Consider the following 23,605-nt stretch of genomic DNA (forward strand, 5'->3'; position numbering starts at 1 on the left):
TAAAACAGAAAACAACTCATAAAAATAAAATGTGCACCAGTGGAGCAATTGAGTTGTTACTCAAAATAAAAATTTTATGTTTGGTTGTGAGAAAATAAACTTATTAACATATAAAAAGTAATTTAAATAATTATATCAAACTAACCAAAGTTTGACATTCATTTGTTATAAAACTTTATCTACATAGTTTTTTGTGTTTTGAGGTTTTTTCCCTCTCCAGGAATTTGGAGTAGCCTAAAGTCATTTTCTATATTATTGTGAAACCATAATAATTCTATGTTCTGTAAAGTTCTGTAAAGAACTTTAATGTGAGGTATCTTGTCAACGTGAAGTGATAACATTCTAGTGGAGTAAAACAAGAAAATAGAAGTCAATACAGGAGGTAATTGAATCATTGAACATACTCTAAAAAGTGTAATATATAAAAATTACATATAGTTCTTCAATTATAGGAAAATCAGGATTTCACATACAATCCTAAGAACCCATACAAGAAAGAATAATGCTTAAGTGATACAGGTAAAGGATGAATTTGAATATTTTTCTCTCAAGTTTGATAATTTTGAACAGAAAGTAAGTATCATCAAAAGTCAACACTAATAGTGATGATGATAATGATGATGATAAGGAGATGCTTGGCTAAGCCTTTGAAGGAAAAGATATGATAAATGAAATTTTAATGTATTATGATTTCACTACTTAGTCAATATTCGTTCCAGGTGATTGAGATTAAACCCGTTTAAAAGAAGTGAACCATATTGTAATAAATGTTGTTATACAATTGAATGAGAATGAGAAAAAGACCAAAGGAGGGAAGTCAACTCTTGTCATCTTGATGGTTTTTAGACTTTTTATATATTTTCCATATAGTGGAAAATTGAGAGTTTATGTGAGTTGTTTAGAAACTGAAAAAATTATATATTTTATTAGTTTACTGGTAATGAAACAAAACCTGGCATGTCCAGCTTAATAAATCATTTTAAAACCTGCTGGAAAGTATATTCTAAAGTCCCTGATATTAAGACATCTGAACAATATTTATCTTCTTACAAAATGGAAGATTTTTACACCACATATGAAAACATATATATGCATATATGCACACATATATACATACATATGCACACATGTAGATATATGTTTGTGTGTATGTGTATGAATAAAAAATGACTTTTTATATCCTATTTAGAGTTAATAATGCTTTCAGCCAAATAAAATATCCTTTCCCTGATCATAAAAACCATATGTCATTAGCAAATAAAGAACACTGTTTTGAAGTTGAAGAAATTACTCTCAAATTATGACCCAAAGTCAAAGGAACATTTTGTAATGTTTTACTATGCAGTAATGTATTACCATGCTAGTTTTTTTTTCTATGGTCTAAATAATTATATTCATCTTTTGGAAAATTACCTCAAAGAACAGATAGTTGCATTAAAAATGCAAAGTAGTTTGAAATTCTTAACATTCCCAAAGCTTTATACTCTGTTCATTTATACAAGTTGATCAAATACATCAATCTTGAAGATGGTCAAGATAAAGAAATTAATTTTGAGCTTTTTCTCTCTTTTCCAGGAAATTCCCTGAAACGACTGCCCAATGGTCAAGAATATGACAACAGTATAACTGTGGCCAAAACAAATAATGGAAAAATGTGAAATAAATTAATCCTTAATTCTCATTTGTTCCTTGAGCACATTTTTTTCCCCAAAGCTTAAGAGAATTCACTCTTTTAGAAGATTTCCTCAGGAAAATATATTTTGGAATTTGTGAAAAATAAACCTATCCTTTCAGGTTCACCTGATCAATAGCAAAGGCTGCAGAATGTAGATATTATCACTAAGGACTTTCTTAAAAGATGTAGTGCTCATTATGAAGCTGAGTGCACAGGAAAGACACATTTTGAAAGTTAATTCAATCCATGAAGTACTGGTTGATTCAAAGGAAAAAGGGACACACAAACATCATCTCAGATATTGTCTTCTGCTGTCTATGTCTTTTCTGAGTTACCTAACTTGAAAGTGAAATTTGAAATGTAAATATTAAAGTGACACAAATATTGCAGAAAACCTGAGTAAGATTTGAATTATTTAGAGTGAAACATCAAGTTTTAAATTAACACTTGAAGATTGATTCAGAAAACAATGGAGGTTAGTAACTTTGCAACAATAAAATGTAAGGAAATGAATATTTGCAGAAGATAAATGCCAAAAGAAATGATAAAGGATAATGGTGTTAGGTCATCAGAAAAAAGTCAAAGATACAGTATTTGAATGTCTCAATTATTTTCATTAACAACTGGGCAATTATTCTAAATTAGTAGATCAAATAAAGTCAATGTACACTTATATGTAGAGAGTTTTCTCTGAAGAAGAAAACTTCAAATATATTTTTACCAAATGTAACAGAAATGTATGATGAATTATTTGGTGAAAATATTTTTGAACTATAGAAATACTGAAAATCTGCCAGAATCAGTCCTGAAGAAATAAATGCATAGACATTATGGGAATGTCTGGATTTTATTGCAAAATTTACTTTTTATGAATCTCCAACAAACTATTATATTTAAGAATTTCTTTTGTAGGGGCACCTGCATGGCTCAGTCGATTAAGCATCTGACCTCGGCTCAGGTCATGATCTCATGTCTCGTGAGACTGAGCCCCACATTGGAATCTGCACTGAGAGTGCAGGGATTCTCTGCATTTGGGATTCTCTCTCTGCCCCTCCCCCACTCATGGTTTCTCTCTCTAAATAAAAAAAAAATTTAATTAATTTATTTTGTATAATTGCCACATCAAGTGAAACAACCTTTTGAAATTAAAAAAAACATTAAAAATACTTTATCAATCATGAATGAAAAATGGAACTTGGCTATGCTATTTATTAAACATCAATATATGAAGAATATAGATTTTGACAAACCCTTTGATAAGTTTTCAGAACTTAAGGCTCAAAACTAAAACGTAATGTTATCATTCATTTCTGTGATAGACCAGTATATAGATATAAAACTATGGGTTTTAAATATTTTATAAAAACATTTTTAAAATTAAAGTGTCTTAATTTTTGTCTTATATTATTTACATTATTTTATATTATTAATATTTATATTATTTTACTTGTATAATTAGAAGTACAGAATTCAACAAAAGAAAAAAATCACTGTAGGCTTTATTTGACCATTATTATTACTTACTTAAATTCATGATTATTTCTGAAAATAACTTCATCATATAAAGGAAAAAAGTAATAAAAAGGGATTAGTTCTGGGAATCAAATGCACTAGTATGGCACACTGCCTTTTGTATCATTAGAATCATTAAATCTCTGACCAAATTGTCTTTCATCAGACTAATCCCATCCCAGACTCAATTTAGTATTATCGTTCTGACTATCCTTTACCTTGGACACAACTTGTACACTATTTGAAAATCCTCTGGTCGCAGCAGTCAGCATCACACAAATTTTAGAGAGCTTTTTCAGGTGCAACCTCCAAAAGCATTGCCTCAAGCTGAGGATCTTACAATGTGAGTCTTGCCCTGGAGTTCCTGTAAGACCCATGTGGGGAATGTCATCTAGTCAGACTGCCTCGTGATCTAGAAGTATAAACAATTAATGCCAACAGGGCCAACCTGGACCAACAGGGCCAAAAAGTATTGGACACATATCTCCCTGTTTCATCTTTGGGTAGATAATTCTGTGGGTCCATTTTATAAGGTCCTCAGAAGGTCTCAATGGGAATGGGTAACATTCCCTGTTCCTGGAGAACATCCAACTCCATGACATCCTTGCATTGGCGGTTCCTCCTTCCCTATTCCATTCTCACTGCCCTGCATTCCATCTCCTACCTGGGATCACATGCTAAAATAAACTAGCCTTGGGCTGCCTGGGTGGCTCAGTTGGTTAAGGTCATGATCTCACAGTTCATGGTTTCGAGCCCACATTGGGCTCTATGCTGACAGTTCGGAGCCTATTTGGGATTCTCTTTCTTTATCTCTCTGCCCCTCCCCTGCTTTCTTTCTCTCTCTCAAAAAATAAACTAAAAATAATAGTAATAATAATAATAATAATAATAATAATAATAAACTAGCCTCACACAAGCTTTGAGTTGGGTTCTGTTTTCTGAGTAGACCTTGAGCTAAAGAACATTTAATATGTCATCCTGTCCAGTCATCCACCATGAAGTCTGTCCAACTTTTCTTTGACGGCTGAATACAGCTGTCATGATACTTAAATGGTTGTTCCTCAATGGCTACTGGATCTCAATCTGCTGCGTTAAGGGGCCACATGCCAATTTTGCAGCAAATCTCAGCTCCCTCTGAAGGAGTCATTCCAGTTTGCTCTTTCTTCTCCTGTGTCCTCCTTCAATATATGTTATTGCATTCTTTTTCCATATCAAATAAGTTCGATGAACAAAAAAGGCAGAATGATGGAGGTGAAATGTCATCTTCACTATGGATACAGGTGAATTTGGAGTATGCAGCTTTGGTGAATTTTAATAATAGGTTTCCTATTAATGCATCAGGGCAAATCTTTCTAGAGAGAAACTGAAATATAAACCAGAATGTAATAAAAAAAAAAAAAGCAGCCCACCAAACTGTCTGAACAGATGTCAATTCTCTGTTTAGGAAGAACTAAACGTTGTAAATTTACCTCTAGTATTACTGCCTCATTTTCTCATATTTTAATAATTATCTGTAACCGCTTCTCGGTCTTTTGGCTAAGATCAAGTATGGTATCTGTCCTTATCAGTTTAATAATTATCCCTGGAAAATGGAAGCCCATTGGTCAGAAAGCTCTAACTTTATCATTTGCACCAAAAAATATTTTTCAAACCTGAAAGTTTATTTTTAAGAAAAGGTTTTATTTTCTGGACAGCCTGCTTTGAGAATGATAGGCTTGGGGAATTCTTATTGGAACATAAAATAACTTCCGTTTTCTCAAGTGGTTTCTCTCTTATTGCTTCTTTTGAACTCCATCCTAATCTTGATGACCCTCTTTGCTTATAAATCACCCCTTGTCTACAGGGACTTATGTAACTTTTGACTTTGGAAATATCAAATCTAGACCAAAACGGAAAAGAAAGAAAGAACAAATAAGAACACCTGGAAAAACTTTCAGCTGGCTACAAGTTGTGAGTCATTTTAATCATCTTAAAAATATAGCTCAATAAAGTATTTTCTATAATAAGATTAATATATATATATATATATATATACACTTAGATCAGATATTCTGATTGGACTCATTTTTCTCTATTGTCCTAAGTGCAAGGAAGATACCTTTTTTATAATAATGTGACTCTAATCTTATATTCATTCTTAGGGCAGATGCTAGTGTACTGTTAGAATTCTTCTGTGTGTTTAACATTTCTTCCCTGTTTGTTTCCTGTACATTAAAAAAATTTTTTTAAGGTTTATTTTTGAGAAAGAGAGCACGAGTGGGGGAGGGGATGAGACGGGGAGACACAGAATCTGAAGTAAGCTCCAGGTTCTGAGCTGTCAGCACACATATATATACGTATATATATACGTATATATATGTACACATATATATGTATATATATATATATATATATATATATATATATATATGGATATATTTCTTTTTTAATTTTGATGTTTATTTTTTTTGAGAGAGAGTGACAGAACATTAGTGAGGGAGGGGCAGAAAGAGAAAGGGAGACACAGAATCCAAATCAGGCACCAGGCTCAGAGCTGTCAGCGCAGACCTGGATGTAGGGCTCAAACTCGTGAGTGGTGAGGGGCGCCTGGGTGGCTTGGTCGGTTAAGCGGCTGACTTCGGCCCAGGTCATGATCTCACAGTTCCTGAGTTCGAGCCCCGCGTCGGGTTCCGTGCTGATGGCTCAGAGCCTGGAGCCAGTTTCAGATTCTGTATCTCCCTCTCTCTCTGCCCCTCCCCTGTTCATGCTCTGTCTCTCTCTGTCTCAAAAATAAATAAACGTTAAAAAAAAATTAAAAAAAAAAAAAACTCGTAAATGGTGAGATCAAGACCTGAGTGGCAGTCAGACACTTAACCCACTGAGCCACCCAGGTGCCCTCTCTACAGTTTTTTTTTGTTTTTTTTTGTTTTTTTTTACCTTAAATTGGTCATTTTCCCACACCATGATCATTTTTTTTTAATTTCTCCTTTTGGTATATTCTGTTTTCTATCCTTTTCCCCATATTGTGTTCAAGATACAAAACCTATTAAATGTGAGTAGATGTCTCCATGTCACAAATCCAGATTCATATACAAATAATGACAGGCTTTGGATAAACGTCATTTGGCTTTGAAGAAGCAAAATCATCTATATCACACTGCTTAATCTCTGTATTATCAAGACTTCACTAATGTTACACTTATTCTTGCTCTTCCAGAAAACCCAATCCAAAAAGATAAAAGATACAAGTAACATTATTGTTCCTTTCAAGCACTTTTGAAAAACTCATTAATATGAACATCTGTCTGCTAACTTCCAATACATAACACTCACTTTGGAATTGTTTTCTCAAAACCTTAGCTTTGCCTGGTCCACTCATCGTCCACTACTACATCGTGAACCTGTCCTAATTAAGACCTCACATTGAAATACATGATTTCTACTGTATCCGAAAACGTCATAAATATCCCAATTTTTCTTTTTTCCTCTCTAAAATACTATTAAGACATTCACAAGTAACTGATCTCCTCTACCACACCTGTCAACAAATGGTTTGGATAGAATTCAGCACTTTGAATGACTGAATTAAAATTATGTTCATAAAATTTTCTCCTGGTTTTTATACTAGAAGGTCCACAGTTTCCATTATCCCACTGTGGGGATTCAATTCTCCATGTACTTCTGTCTTCTGAGCAGGGGCATTAACAGTTTTTGTTCTATATCATCTTTCAAGATTGTTCATAAAGCAAATAGCTTTGGAAGTTAGAGAGTGTCTTCCAGAACAGAAGGCATATTGGTTTGCTGTTCACATTAATAATTACAATGTCTCTTTCCAGGGCAAAGGTTGAGTAGATTTGCTCACAGTCTCCTTATAAAAAATTAGGGTTTTTAAACTCAGGTTTTTTTTTTTTCTCCTTTAACATAACCCACAGTGTGTACAGGCATCACCCAGACCTTGTCATGTCACCAGGTGGCATGTGGGAATTAGGGCTTGGAGAACTAGTGTAAACAATATAATGCTGACCACTGCTGTTGCTTTGTCTCATGCAGGCATCTTTTGTCTTTATCGATGTAGGTGAACTTTCGACAGGATAACTTATTAGCTAACACAGAGGGCAAAATCTCAGATCTCAGATCTCAGTCCCTTCACAGATCTTGACATCTGTATGAAACATGGCAGATTTTAAATTAAATTCTTTGCCCTAGTGAGTTTAAAAGTAAAATCTATTTTCAAAGCTACATTTAATATCAGTAATGAACCACTCCACCCTAGCATATATAAGATTATTTTGATAGATTAACTAATTGCAACTATAATTTAAGAAGTGTTACCTAGGTGTCAGGCATGTTAAAATGTACTTTAGAGATGTGATTTTATTTTCACAATAAATTGGTGTGGTTTGTTTAGTTACCCCAGATATAAAGATATGGAAACTGACATTAAAAATTAAGTAACATGTTCAACATCATACAGATGATGATTGGTAAAGTCAGATTAGTACCCATGTCTAATCACTAAAACCCTAGTTCTTTCCACACTAGTCTACGTTGTAACTTTAGGTCCCAGCTGAAATTAGACATTGATATTGCCTAAAGTATCAATGACTAGCTGACATTTGCCCTTTCTACATGAATAGGAATGTTAAATTTGCTATTCTCCAATAAAATGAGGAACTAAAAGCCAATTTAATAAATACATGAAGACAGAAAAAATAATCTGTAATTGAGGAGAAAAGAAACAAATACCTCTCCCCTTTTCTGCTATTCATAATTTTCCCTCTCTTTTGTTTCCAAAATGTCATTAGCCTAAAGTCAGAATTATAGCTTCAGAAGACAAAGATAAGTGAATTTTGAAACCCAATGGATGCCATTTAAAAATTTTAGAATTGCAGCAGTGCTGAATTGTAACAGGAGAAGATCATGGGAAGAAATAGATTTCAATTAGGTAGTAAATTAAAGGGAGTAGGAAATTCCATCAACCAAATCAGACAGCTTTAAAAATGGTCCCACCTGTCTAATCAGCATCCTGGGAGGAATCCAGGGCACACATATAGTTCTCATAAAATGATTTCAAGTTTGTGAATGATAAACAAATATACCAATAATTACAGCAAACCTGGCATAGCAAACAGTACAATGATTTTTAATTTTCCACCAAGTAACCTCAGCATGCCCATTAGAGAGTAAGTTAAAAGGTAATTAAGTTAAGATATAATGAAGGGAGCCAAGTCTAAATCACTAACACTTCATTATTAAGTTTACAATATCAGTGTCTTTTTTTTTTAATGAAAGTGCGTATGATATTTAGGGGAACATGGTATATTTGATACTTATAGCTAAAATGTCTAGGATGACTTTATTTTCTGTTAACAGTGTTAGAGTTGTTAAGGGAATTTAACTTACGAATTTATAAGTTTGAATTTATGAAAATTCTTTAAGCAGTTTTGGGAGAGATTTGCCTACTATAGTGTGAGTTTTCTCTGTCCTGCTTGTGTGATTCCTAAAAACTAAATATATCTAATTTATAAATTCAGGTAAAAAATATTTAAAGCTTTGTTAGTTAAACTTATAAGTAGATACACTCAGTTACTATATATCCTTCATTTCTATGTGTTTGAGGCAGACGGTGTCAAGTGCCTATAAAACATCAGAAATGGATGTTCCAAGATGATGCCTATACACACATTAAATAAATGGCTGGTAATACAACCAATGCTTTCTTTTCTCATGCTGAAAAAATTTACAGTGATACAGCCACTATGTCATCACATGGACTGAAATAATCACGGTGGATCTTGTGGAATGTGAAATGAATAGACCAACATATCACAAGTCAGATTACCCCCATAGTGGCCTGAAAACTCTCCATCTGTGCATTTAAAGTGATACATGCTGGGTAAAATCAAGTTATAAATTGTAGTTTATCTCTTATAAAATTTACTTTCTGTAGCAGTCAGAAACCTCCTCACTGTTCTATGTAGAATTAAATATCTAGTTCATATTAAACAAGTAAAATGAGTCAAAATATTAAAAAGAGAACCATTAGGATTGCAAGTACAATTTCAGAAGAAAGTCAAGCATCAGAAGAGAGAGTTTTCAAATGGAATCCTGTAGTGCACACGAGTTCTTTCTGAAGCAGAGTAGAGTCAGCAAGGCTGCCCATAACGGCACTTTATCACAAAACACAGACTTGCATGGCTGAAAAAGATAGCGCTTCAATGCCAGATAGAAACTGCGTGGTGAGCTTGGCAGCCCAGGCAAGCACTTTTAGCAAAAAAGCAGACAAGGAGTGTGGAAGCCCATTCACTTCCGTAGGGAATGGATAAATAGCTAGGAGACTAAAAATAGACAATGCCATGTTTTCTATTAATTGAAAATAAAATGATGCTTCTCTTCCCACTTCCTTTTGATGAATATTAATCACTTCATGCTATTTTAAAATTGGAAGCTGCACTAAAATATCTATGGTACATTAGAAGGGAAGGTCATAATTTTCTACATTTGCATTATTTAAAACACAAGTTGCAAAACAATTTCATATTTTTACCCACTTGTGTTATTCTAAATCAATTAGTCTAAGTACATACATACTTATGTACCCATGAAATAAATATTGTGTGTTTCTTTTCCTTGTACAGATTATTATCTGCTTTAAAATCTATAATTTAAAATACAATGTGGGGTGCCTGGGTGGCTCAGTCAGTTGAGCATCTGACTTCGGCTCAGGTCATGATCTGGCAGTCTGTGAGTTCAAGCCCACATCGGGCTGTGTGCTGACAGCTCAGAGCCCGGGCCTGCTTTGGTTTCTGTGTCTCCCTCTCTCTCTGCCCCTCCCACACTCACGCTGTGTCTCTCTCCATCTCTCAAAAATGAATAAACATCAAAAAAATTCAAAAAATACAATGTTATTAGGATAAATATTTAGGTGCATAAGCCACTGAGAAAATTCTAAATCATAATAATGTCTTTTCTCAAATGAGAAATGGATTTTTAAAAAGAGACATATTATATTTCAAATACTGTCAAATGTTTGCTTTTCACTGTTAATTTGTTCACATCTAGTGTGTGTATTTAGTAAAATATAAAATGTATTTAGTATTTAGTATTAATACTAAATGTATTTAGTATTAATACTAAATGTATTTAGTATTAATACTAAATGTATTTAGTATTAATACTAAATGTATTTAGTATTAATACTAAATGTATTTAGTATTAATACTAAATGTATTTAGTATTAATACTAAATGTATTTAGTATTAATACTAAATGTATTTAGTATTAGTGAAAATATTAAGCAGATACAACTTATTTCAGTTTTATATTAAAGTTATTAAATGAGAAGGATGGATTTCATTAGAACATTTTAATGAAAGTGGTTTTAAAAAGAATCATTTTTGTATCTTTCACATGTTTACGATTATTTCAATAGTATTTTCATATCTGGAAAGTATAGAGTGAAAGAATAGTGACTGAAATAAATTTGAAAAGATCAAATCATGATGCTAGAAATTTTAAGTACATCAGTAAAAGATGATATGAAATGAAAAGATTATCTTTTCACAGTACAAGTCTTCCCAATGAATTTCCAAAACACTCTAATTTATAAGAACTATAAAACAAAACCCCAGGACAGAGAATATGAGATTTTGTCTTATCATTATTGAAAAATGAATTGTAACACTTAGCTCAGTGTGTTTCAATATTAAATATTCTACTCTGTGGCACGTGATTATAGGCTAAAAATGAAAAATATGAGCTTGAGTTATGAAATGTTATGACTGTCCTTGCAGAAAAATAATAAACATCTAGAATCTGATTTATATTAAAAAATAAAAAGACCAATCATAATTAAGACATAGATTTTCTATTCCCAAAGGCCTTACGCATTTCCTTAAACTACATTCTCTGGAATGATGTACTCTCCTGTCTAGCCAGAGACTGCCCAAATAGAATAACTGAGTGCCAGTGTACCTGATTTTCATTCCTTTGAATCCTCTGATCATGTGTACTTATATCCATAACTGAGAATTTTCCTGAGTTGGTGCTGCATGGGATCAAGGGGCCACAACCTTGGGGGGAGGATATAGAGAAAGCAAAGAAGCAAATACATCTTTATAACTGATAATCAATTTCATTACTATCTAACCTGCCTTTCAGGCCAAAGAAACATTTTCTCCCCTTCCAATGAATACATTTATCTAGAGTAGATTTTGAGGTGTCACATCACTATGGTTGTTTTCAATTATTGACATGTTTTTGTCAGGTTGATGGTAACGATAATAGACATGAAAAATTGATTGAGAAACTAAGTATAGAAGACCAAAGCCAATAATACAAATATAAACTAATATGAATTAAAGCATGGTCTAGTTACATTATCTCACTGCATCTTTAAACCGCATCACTACTACTCCCATTTTACAGGTAAAGATATTGAGGATTAGAGCTGTTAAGTATACCTCCCAATGTCATACAGATGCTAAATGGTAGACCTACAATTCAAACTCAGACATCCTGAGGTAGTCTGCAATTCTCCCCCTTATGCCATACTGGTAATTGGAATGGTTCACTATTTACTGAAGTTTTGAAAAAACAGATGATTTAACAAAGGGCAGGTCGTGCTGCTCAGAGGTGATGAAATGCTGGTGACAGATGGAAGTAATACAACTGACAGGTTCTGAAAAATAAGGGTTCCTACTAGAGAAGCAGCAAAACTCAAGGCAATTAAAACAGTAGTGACTCAGCTTGATGAAGTTTGAGGGTTTAGGTTGAGATCTTTGAAAGTGATATAAAGAGTTATAAAACAAATCAACAAGTTGGAGAGTATACCAGAAGCACTGGTATGAATAAAAACAGGCACAAGTGAAATATTTTCATGAGTGACACCAAAAAGACAACCCCAAAAGAAGGCTCCTTAAGCACAGAAGACCATCCTCCTGAATCATCCTTCTGAATTAAAAACCAAAAGCACCAACCTGGTAGTCATTAGTTTATAATAAATTTTTATATTCATAGTTCAAGTTATCCATTTTTTTAGTTGTGTTCAACTCATAATATTAAATAATAAAACTACAAATTTATTTACAGAGTGGCAAAATTATCCATCTGTATTTATATGAAAAAAAAGTTGATGGAGAAGCAATTTTATTGTCTTATAAATACTGCAATTAACCTTTAAATCACAGTATTTTTAAAAAAAAATAATTCAAATAAGCAAAAATTGCCAATAGTTCAATTTAATTAACCCTAATTAAATTGCAGAATGTCACTAAATGTAATTACACTGCATTTTTCATAGGGTTACATTTCATAAAGCATTAAATGCTATTATTGGTCATGGTGTTTTATCCTCAACAAGGAAGCTGATACTTATTTATGGGTTTTTTTATGAGTTAAATTAAACAACTACTAAATATTTTCTAACGTAATATATTTGGATGGGTTTGCAAGAGAATTTTTATGGTGATATAATATCTCCAATGGCAGAAACATCATCTAAAGAATCCTCTATGTTATCAGGTACAATCAAGTTTGTTTCTACAATAATTACATCATTTAAACACTTGAGAATCCTGTAGCTTTCCCAAATCTAATTTAACCTTTCAGATATTAGACTTTTTATAGCTTCTCAGCACTACTCCTCCCTAAGGAGTAGGTATGTGTGTATCATAGGCCGCAGAGATTGAACAGTTCTTAAAAAATTTAAAACTCCCTGAATTAAATTAATCTTGTATTTTTAGACAAAGCAATATTTCATTTTTATCACTTTATTGTAATTGTACAGTTATCAATTCTCTACGAAGCTGACAATAAGCTTACCTGCCAATGTTTACTCTCTGTGTGACAGTAAGTGTTGTCTCATATCTAGGAAAATCAGTAATATTTAAATTTTAATATTGGAGAGGGGAGGAGATTTGTGACTGAAAGTAAGGTACCAAATGAACAATCATGGTGCTTAATATGATAATTCATTTGAGTTAAGCCATTGAAAATCATAGTTAAAATGCAAATGTGTTGGGGCACCTGGGTCACTCAGTCAGTTAAGCATCAGACCTCAGCTCAGGTCAGGATCTCAGGGTTCCTGTCAGCTGTGCTGACAGTTCTGCACCCAGAACCTGCTTCAGATTCTGTCTCCTTCTCTCTCTACCCCTCCACCACTCACACTCTGTCACTCTTTGTCTCTCAAAAATAAATAAACATGGAAAAAAATTTTAATAAAAAAATGCAAATGTCTTGGGTGAAAGGACACTTTAGACTTAATAATAGTAGGAACAACAACACCCTTTTGACTAACTCTATACTAGTATCTTGAATAAGAAAATACCTATGTACATTTAACAGACTAGAAAACAAAGGCCAATGTTTATAGAACACTTAGGAAATAAAGCCTCATTCAACGTGGCCACGTCTGCACGCGGAGGCTATCTGTATATTATGCTGCTTCTTACTACTTAATGGCATCAATTAGGTCTTTCCATAAGTAGGAAATACTTATGGATGGAAGAGAATCTTATTTTAAAATGGCTATAGGAACTAATAAGTAAATTTAAAAAGTTTATAAGGTATACATTAATACACAAAAATTATTTTTTCCAGGGGCGCCTGGGTGGCTCAGTCGGTTAAGCGTCCGACTTCGGCTCAGGTCAAGATCTCCCACTCCGTGGGTTTGAGCCCCGCGTCGGGCTCTGTGCTGACAGCTCAGAGCCTGGAGCCTGTTTCAGATTCTGTGTCTCCCTCTCTCTCTGACCCTCCCTCGTTCATGCTCTGTCTCTCCCTGTCTCAAAAATAAATAAACGTTAAAAAAAATTTTTTTAAATAAAAAAAAATTTTTTCCAAATAATAGAAATGAAATTTTAGAAAAGAAAATAAGCAAACAATGAACCCACTTAGAATAAAAAATGAAATGCTTAGAAATAAACTTAATAAAATGTTCAGTACTAGAAGTCATGATAGTCCTAGATAGCAGCATAGAGAGACCTGAACTGACCTTCTTCCACAGATATGCCAAATCTACTATATACAGAATAATAGCCATTTAAAAATAATAAAAACTAGCTGAACAGCTCCATCCACAACAAGGGATAAAATGGCCAAATCCAGATAGGTAAGAGAGGCAGAGATGTGGTCTCATCAAAATACTTACCGCCCCTATAAACAGTAATCCTCAATAAGGAAGAACCTCATGGGTCTCAAAACTCTCCCTGAAGAGTGAGGGGTTTGTATCTCACATTAGCCACCCTAACCCTAGGGATCTGCACCAGAGAGACAAGACCCCAAAAGACCCTGGCTTTGGAAACCAGTGGGGCTTATGTACAGAAGATCTGGGGGAACTGTAGGAATATGACATATTCCTTTTATGGGGTTCATGTGCAGAGTCATTCACCCAGAAGTTTGAGAATTATGGGATTATATATGAAGAAGATTCATTGGCCAAATCTTAAAGCATCTGCTGGAGGGGCATGGACTAGTGGGACTTTGGGGGATGAGGGCACTGCCAAGTGCCATTTTTGCATTTGTATTGGAAGTCATAGTCACAGCAAATGGAAAAAATAAGTAAAAAAATAAAAGATATCAGCGTTGAAAAGGAAAAAGTAAAATTGTCTCTACTTGCAGATGACACAATACTATATATTAGAAAATCCTAAAAACTCCACTAAAAATTGTTAGAATAAGTGAGTTCAGTAAAGATGAAGGATATAAAATTGACATAGAGAAATATATTGCATTTCTATACCATAATAATGAACTAGCAGAAAGAGAAATTAAGAAAACAATCCCATTTATAATTGCAGTGAAAAGAATAAAATACTTGGAATAAATTTAACCAAGGAGGTGAAAGACCTAAACAATAAAATCTAGAAGATGTCGATGAAAGAAATTGAAGAAGATACAAATATATGGAAAGATACCCTGTGTTTGTGGATTGGAATAATTGACATTTTATTCATATATATAATTATTTATTTGTTTTGATAGAAAAAGAGAGAGAGAGTGCAAGCGGGGGAGAGGCAAAGAGAAAGGGAGAGAATCTGAAGCAGGCTCCCCACTATCAGCACAGAGCCCAATGTAGGCTCAATCTCAAGACCATGAGATCATGACTTGCGCCTAAATCAAGACTCAGATGCTTAACCAACTGAGCCACCCAGGTGCCCCTGGAAGAATTGATATTATTAAAATGTCCATACTACCCAAAGCAATCTACACAGTCAATGCAATCCTTATTGAAATTCCTACTGTATCTTTCACAAAACTAGAGCAAATACTTCTAATTTGAATGGAAACACAAAAGACACTGAATAGCCAAAACAATCTTAAGACAGAAAAACAAACCTGGAGGCATTATACCTTCTGATCTCAAGCAATACTACAAATCTATAGTAATTAAAACAGTGTAGTACTGGCATAAAAATAGATGCATATATCAATGGAACAGAATAGAAAGCCCAAGAATAGAGAGCCAAACATATATAGTCAATTAATTTACAATAATGGAGCCAAAATTATACAGTGAAGAAAGGACAGTCTCTTCAATTAAATGGCATTGGGAAATCTGGACAGCCACATACAAAAGAATGAAACTAGACCACTATTTTATGCCATTCACAAAAATTAATGCAAAATGAATTAAAGACTTGAATTTAAGACCTGAATATATAAAACTCTTAATAAAACATATGTAGTAATCTCCTTGATAGAGGTCTTGATGTTGAATTTTTAGACCTTACTTGTTGCCTTGCAATGGCAACAAAAGCAAAAATAAACACATAGGACTATGTTAAACTAAGAAGATTCTCCACAGTGAAGGAAATCATCAGTAATGTGAACAGACAACCTACTGAATGGGAGAAAATGTTTGCAAACCATGTATCTGATAAAGGGTTAATAGCTAAAATATATAAGGAACTCAAAAAACTCAACAACAGAAATGAAACAATAATATTTAAAAAGGGGCAGAGGACCTAAAAAAACATTTTTCCAAAGAAGACATACAGATGACCAACAGACACATAAAAGATGCTTATAGTCACCAATTATCAGGGAAATGCAAATCAAAACCACAGTGAGATATCACCTCCCACAAGTAAGGCTATTATCACAAAGACAAGAAATAATAAGTGTTGGGGTGGATGCGGAGAAAAGGGAACTCTTGCACAGTGTTGGTCAAAATGTAAATTGGTAAAGCCAGCATGGAAAACATTATGGAAGTTCCTCAAAAAATTTAAAAAAAAAGAACTACCATATGATCCATCTATCCCACTTCTGGCTCTTTATCCAAAGAAAATAAAACACTAATTCAAATATATATGCACACCTATGTTCATTGCAGCATTATTTGCAATAGTCAAAATATGGAAACAACCTAAGTATTCATTGATAGATGAATGGATAGAGAATATATGGCATGTATATATGTATATACACACATATATTTATATATATACACACACACATACATACATACATACACACATACAATGGAATACTACTTAGCCACAAAAAAGGAAATCTTGCCATTTGCAACTACCTGATTGGACCTTGAAGGCATATGTCAAGTGAAATAACTCAGACAAGGAAAAATATCATATCATTTCACTTATATGAGGATTCAAACACACACACACACACACACACACACACACACACACACACACACACATAAATACACATAATAGATTGGTCATTATTAGAGGGGTTTATCAGAGGCAAAAGGAGTAAGGATTGGAGAAATAGGTGAGAGAGTCAATTATATGGTGACAGCATCTAGACTCATGGGATCATAATTTAATACGTACAAGAATCAAATTATTGCATTGTGCACCTGAAAATAATATAATGTTAGATACTGATTTTACCTCAATAAAAAAAATAAATTAAAAAAAAAAGAAAAGAAAGTGGTACAGACCGGCATGCTGAAAACTACAAAATATCACAAAGACATTTCTATGAAAACCTGAATCAAGGGACACACTGAATTCATTAAATGGAAAATTCACTATTATTAAGATTATAATTTTCCTCTAGTTTTTCTGGATTCAATGCAATTACAATCAAAATATTAGCAGATTTTTTTTCCTTAGCAAATTGAAAAGCTGATTTAAAATCTATATGCAAAGGCAAAAGACCAAGAAAAAAATCTTGAAAAGGAAGAAAAATGACAGAAAACTAATATTTCTAATTTCAAGATTTATATTAAAACAACATTGTTATATTAGAATAAGGTTGGATGAATGGAACACAATAGCTCTGATAAATCCACACTTCTTTGCTTAATTGACCTGACAAAAGTGCCAAAGTTATTCAACTGGAATATAATTGTGTCTGTGTGTGTGTGTGTGTGTGTGTGTGTGTGTGTGTGTGTAAAAATTAATTGACACTGGAGGAGCCAAGATGGTGGAACAGCATGGAAGTTATTTGTGTGTCTTGCATCCATGAAATACAGCCAGACAAACACTAAACCATCCTGCACACCTAGAAAACTGATTGGAGGATTAAGACAACAATCTGCACAACCTGAACCACAGAATTCAGCAGGTACTCAGCGAGGAGAGGTAAAATTGGGGAGCAAGAAGCCATGGGAAGGGAGATGCTTTTGTGGGTGAGAGAGGACAGAGACAGGGGTGGGGGGAAGAATATGGGAAAAGCACCCCTCCCCAAAAGCAGCTGGAGAGAAAGTAGAAAATTGGAAACAGCCACAGGGACTAAACTAAAAATGGAGAAAGGAGAAAGGAGAGGGTTTAAATTCCATTAAGACTGTAAACAAGGGGAGAACAAAGTCTGCAACTCTGCAGCTCAATACCTGGAGGCACTCTGGTGGGAAGGGAAAATCCCCAGGAACAGAGTGGGAGCCGGGAGGTTCTCAGGCCACATGGGGAAAAGCGGTTCCACTGCTGGAAGGACATTTGGTAGAGACTGTTGAAGCCACCTGGTCCCAGCAGACCCCAGAAAACAGCGACATTCGGTGGTGCTGGAACAAGATCATTAAGGGTGAAGCCTGGTGCCAGATATGTGTTGTGATTTTCCATAATCCCTGAAATGCTGCTGCTACACTATCTCACCAACTTTTTCTGGGGCGGGCTGGCTCCTGGCCGCAGTCTCGGGACACCGGAAGCAGCAGGGTCCAGCAAGCGTTCCTGGGTGCAGCCGACATTCAGCCATTGCTCATTTGGCCATTGCTCAGTGAGACCCTCCTGCAGAGGGGTGGAATAGGTCAAAGCCGCAGTCCTTCGGAAGTAAGGGGCCAGGGAAAACAACTATATCTGAGACAAAACTCGGGAGAGAGGTACTGCCTGGGGCTTGGTCACAGACAGTGAAGAAGCAGGGATTGGATGAAAGCTGAAGACAGATTACAGGAGCACAATTGCTGATTGGGAAGAACAGAGTTCTCATACTAGAGACTGGGTAGCTGGGTGACGCCATTTTCACTGCTCCCGCGCATGTGCATATTCACCTAGGAGCTCCAAACACTCCAACCCAGTAGGCTAGCAGCACCATCTAGTGGAGAACGGAGCCGTTACACTGAGCCCCGCCCAAGTGGGACAACCTCACTCTTCAAGAACACAAGTCTCACCACCGACTTAGTTTATGGACTATAAAGTCCTTCATAGTCTGACTTCTAGGGGAAAATGCAGTAATTTCAGTCCTATTTCCATTTGTTAACAGGTCTATCCAATTTTCTTTCTTTTTTTTTCTCTTTTTCACTTTCTTTTTCTTGTATACAGAAAGAGAAAAAATTCATTTTTATTTTTAACTTCTATTAAAAATAAATTTATGTAATTTTTTTACTATATTTTTGTTTGTGTAATTTTTTTCAAACTTCATTTTACTTCCATCATTTTATTTTAGTCCACTTCAGTGTATTCACTTTTCCAAATTTTCAAACGATTTCCTTTTTTTCTTTTTCTTTTTTCTCTTTTCCATTTTTCTTTTTCATGAATGCAGAAAGAGAAAAACTTCATTTTTACTTTCAATTTCCATTAATATATTTTCTTTACTTTTTTACTATATTTTTTTAATTTTCTTTTTACTATATTTTTAATTTTTTTACTATATTTTTACTATATATTTTTTAATTTTCACTATATATTTTATTTTTTTACTATATTTTCAAATTCAATTTTTCTTCCATCATTTTATTTGAGTCTACTAGTGTTTTCACTTTTTCAAATTTCCAGACGATTTCCTTTTATTTTTTCCTTTTCTTTTTCGTTTGTTTTCTTGTTCTTGAATACAAAAGGGGAAAAATTCATTGTTATTTTCAATTTTTATTAAAAATATTTTTGTTTAGCTTGTTTCTACTATACTCTTTACTTCTGTGTATATTTCCTCAAATTCTGTTTTACTCCCATCATCTCATTTTAGTCTAGATTAGTGTATTCATTTTTTTCAAATTCTCAAATGATTGCCTTTTTTTTCTTTTATTCCACATTTTCTTTTCTCTAATCTGTCAAACCACTTTCAACACCCAGACCAAAATACACCTAGGGTCTAGCATCATTTATTTGATTTGTGTGTGTGTGTGTGTTTAATTTTTTAATTTTAATATTTTTTAACTTTAATATTTCTACCTCATTAATTCCTTTTCTCCCCTCAAAATGACAAAATGAAGAAATTCACCCCAAAAGAAAGAGCACGAAGAAATGACAGCCAGGGATTTAACTAACGCAGATACAAGCAAGATGTCTGAACCATAATTTAAAATCACAATAAGCAGAAAACTTTCCTAACTTGGGGAAAGACACAGACATCAAAATCCAGGAAGCACAGAGAACCACAGATGGTCAATAAAAACAGACCATCAACAAGGCATATCATAGTCAAATTCACAAAATATTCAGGCAAGGAGAGAATCATGAAAGCAGCAAGGGAAAAACATTCCTAACCTACAAGGGAAGACAGATTAGGCTTGCGGAAGACCATTCCACAGAAACTTGGCAGGCCAGAAGGGAGTGGCAGGATATACTCAATGTGCTGAATCAGAAAAATATACAGCCAAAGATTCTTTATACAGCAAGACTATCATTCAAAATAGAAGGAGAGATTAAAAGTTTCCCAGACAAACAAAAATTGAAAGTGTTTGTGACCACTAACCCAGCCCTGCAAGAAATTTTAAGGAAGACTGTCTGAGGGGAGAAAAGATGAATATATATACCAAAAGCAACAAAGACTAGAAAGGACGAGACAACACCACCAGAAACTCCAACTCTACAAGCATCATGACAATAAATTCATATCTTTCCGTATTCACTCTAAATGTCAATGGAATCAATGCTCCAATCAAAGGACATAGGGTAACAGAATGGATAAGAAAACAAGACACATCTATATGCTGTTTACAAGAGACCCACTTAAGACCTAAAGACACCTTCATGTTAAATATAAGGGGATGGAGAACAATCTATCATGCTAATAGTCAAGAAAAGAAAGCCGGGGTAGCCATACTTATATCAGACAATCTAGACTTTAAAATAAAGACTGTACCAGTGATGAAAAAGGGCATTGTATCATAATCGTAAACATTTTTGTATCAAATGTGGCAAAACCCAAATATATAAATCAAATAATCACAAATATAAAGAAACTCATCAATAGTAATACCATAATAGTAGGAGACTTCAACACCCCACTCAGCAATGGACACATCATCTAATCAAAAAATCAACAAGGAAACAATGGCTTTGAATGACACACTGGACCAGATGGACTTAACAGATATATTCAGAACATTTCATGCTAAAGCAACAGAATATACATTCTTCTCCAGCGCACATGTAATGTTCTCCAGAATAGACCATATACTAGGACACAAATCAGCCCTCAACAAATACAAAAAGATCGAGATCATACCGAACATATTTTCAGACCACAACACTATGAAACTCAAAATCAACCACAAGAAAAAATTTGAAAAGGTAACAAATACCTGGAAACTGAAGAACATCCTACTAAAGAATGAATGGGCTAACCAAGAAGTTAAAGAGGAAATTAAAAAGTATATGGAAGTCAATGAAAATGATAACACCACAACCCAAAACCTCTGGGACAAAGGAAAGGCATTCATAAGAGGAAAGTATACAGCAATCTAGGCCTTCCTAAAGAAGGAAGAAAGGTCTCAGATACACAACCTAACCTTAAGTCTTAAGGAGCTGGAAAAAGAACAGCAAATAAGACCCAATACCAGCAGAAGACAGGAAATAATAAAGATTAGAGCAGAAATTAATGCTATGGAAACAAAACAAAACAAAACAAAAACCAGTAGAACAGAATAATGAAACCAGAATCTTGTTCTTTGAAAGAATTAACAAAATTGATAAACCACTACTCAGTTTGACCAAAAAGAAAAAGGGAAAGACCCAAATAAATAAAATCAAGAATGAAAGAGGAGAGATCACAACCAACACAGCAAAAATACAAACAATAATAAGAGAATGTTATGAGCAATTATAAGCCAATAAAATGGACAATATGGAAGAAATGGACAAATTCCTAGAAACATACACTACCAAAACTGAAACAGGAAGAAATAGAAAATTTGAATAGACCCATACCCAGTAAGGAAATCGAATTAGTAATCAAAAATCTCCCAAAAAACAAGAGTCCAGGGCCAGATGGCTTTCCAGGGGAATTCTAACAAACATTTAAGGAAGAGTTAACACCTATTCTCTTGAAGGTGTTCCAATAAATAGAAATGGAAGGAACACTTCCAAACTCTATGAAGCCAGCATGAAGCCAGCATTATCTTGATTCCAAAACCAGACAGAGACACCACTAAAAAAGGATAACTATAGACCAATTACCCTGATGAACATGGATGCAAAATTCCTCAACAAGATATTAGCCAACTGGATCCAATAATACATTAAAAAATTTTATTCACCACAACCAAGTGAGTTTTTTTCCTGGGTTGCAGGGCTGGTTCAATATCCGCAAAACAATTAATGTGATTCGTCACATCAATAAAAGAAAGGTCACAACCATATGATCCTCTCAATAGATGCAGAGAAAGCATTAGACAAAATAAAGCATCATTTCTTAATAAAAACCCTCAAGAAAGTAGGGATAGAAGGAGCATACCTTGAGATCATAAAAGCCATATATGAATGAGCTGATGCTAATATCATTTTCCCACTGAGGAAAAACTGAGAGCTTTCCCCATAAGGTCAGGAACAAGACAGGGATGTCCACTTTCACCACTGTTATTCAACATAGTATTGGATGTCTTAGCCTCAGCAATCAGACAATAAAAGAAATAAAATGCATCCAAATAAGCCAGGACGAGGTCAAACTTTCACTCTGCACAGATGACATGATACTCTATATGGAAAACCCAAAAGATTCCACCAAAAAACTGCTAGAATTGATTCACGAATTCAGCAAAGTTGCAGGATATAAAATCAACGCACAGAAATCGGTTGCATTCCTACACACCAACAATGAGGTGACAAAAAGAGAAATAAAGGAATTGATCCCATTTACAGTTGCACCAAAAACCATAAAATACCTAGGAATAAATCTAACCAAAGAGGTGAAAAATCTATACACTGAAAACTACAGAAAGTTTATGAAAGAAATTGAAAAAGACACAAAAAAATTGAAAAAGATTCCATGCACCTGGAGAGGAAGAACAAATATTGTTAAAATGTCAATACTACCCAAAGCAATCCACATATTCAATGCAATTCCTATCAAAACAACACCAGCATTCTTCACAGAGCTACAACAAATAATCCTAAAATTTGTATGGAACCAGAAAAGACCAGGAATAGCCAAAGCAATCTTAAAAAAGAAAACCAAAGCATGAGGCATCACAATCCCAGACTTCAAGCTATACTACAAAGCTGTAATCATAAAGACAGTATGGTACTGGCACAAGAACAGACACTCAGATCAATGGAACAGAATACAGAACCCAGAAATGGACCCATAAACATATGGCCAACTAATCTTTGACAAAGCAGGAAAGAATATCCAATGGAATAAAGACAGTCTCTTCAGCAAGTGGTGCTAGGAAAACTGGACAGCAACATGCAGAAGAATGAACCTGGACCACGTTCTTACACCATACATAAACATAAACTCAAAATGGATCAAAGACCTAAATGTAAGACAGGAAGCCATCAAAATCCTTGAGGAGAAAGCAGGCAAAAAACTCTTTGACTTTGGCCACAGCAACTTCTCACTCAACACGTCCAGAGTCAAGAGAAAGAAAAGCAAAAATGAACTATCGGGACCTCATCAAAATAAAAAGCTTCTGCACAGCAAAGGAAACAATCAGCAAAATTAAAAGGCAACCAACAGAATGGGAGAAGATATTTGCCAATGACTTATCAGATAAGGGTTAGTATCCAAATCTACAAAGAACTTATCAAACTCATCACCCAGAAAACAAATAATCTAGTGAAGAAATGGAAAAAAGACATGAATAGACACTTCTCCAAA

At 34.2% G+C, this 23,605-nt stretch overlaps 1 long non-coding RNA gene and 1 pseudogene across 1 annotated transcript; both read left to right on the forward strand.

Annotated features, from left to right (window-relative positions):
• Positions 1 to 348: 348 nt before the first annotated feature.
• On the forward strand, positions 349 to 1,681 carry LOC109501700. The gene is made up of 2 exons (XR_002159933.3): positions 349 to 519; positions 1,576 to 1,681. It is a non-coding gene; the product is annotated as an uncharacterized LOC109501700 (long non-coding RNA).
• A 3,022-nt stretch (positions 1,682 to 4,703) lies between these two features.
• On the forward strand, positions 4,704 to 4,916 carry LOC111561611 (annotated as a pseudogene).
• Positions 4,917 to 23,605: the final 18,689 nt, after the last annotated feature.

Source organism: Felis catus, chromosome B4 (genome assembly GCF_018350175.1).
Source record: "Felis catus isolate Fca126 chromosome B4, F.catus_Fca126_mat1.0, whole genome shotgun sequence".
Classification (NCBI taxonomy): Eukaryota; Metazoa; Chordata; class Mammalia; order Carnivora; family Felidae; genus Felis; species Felis catus.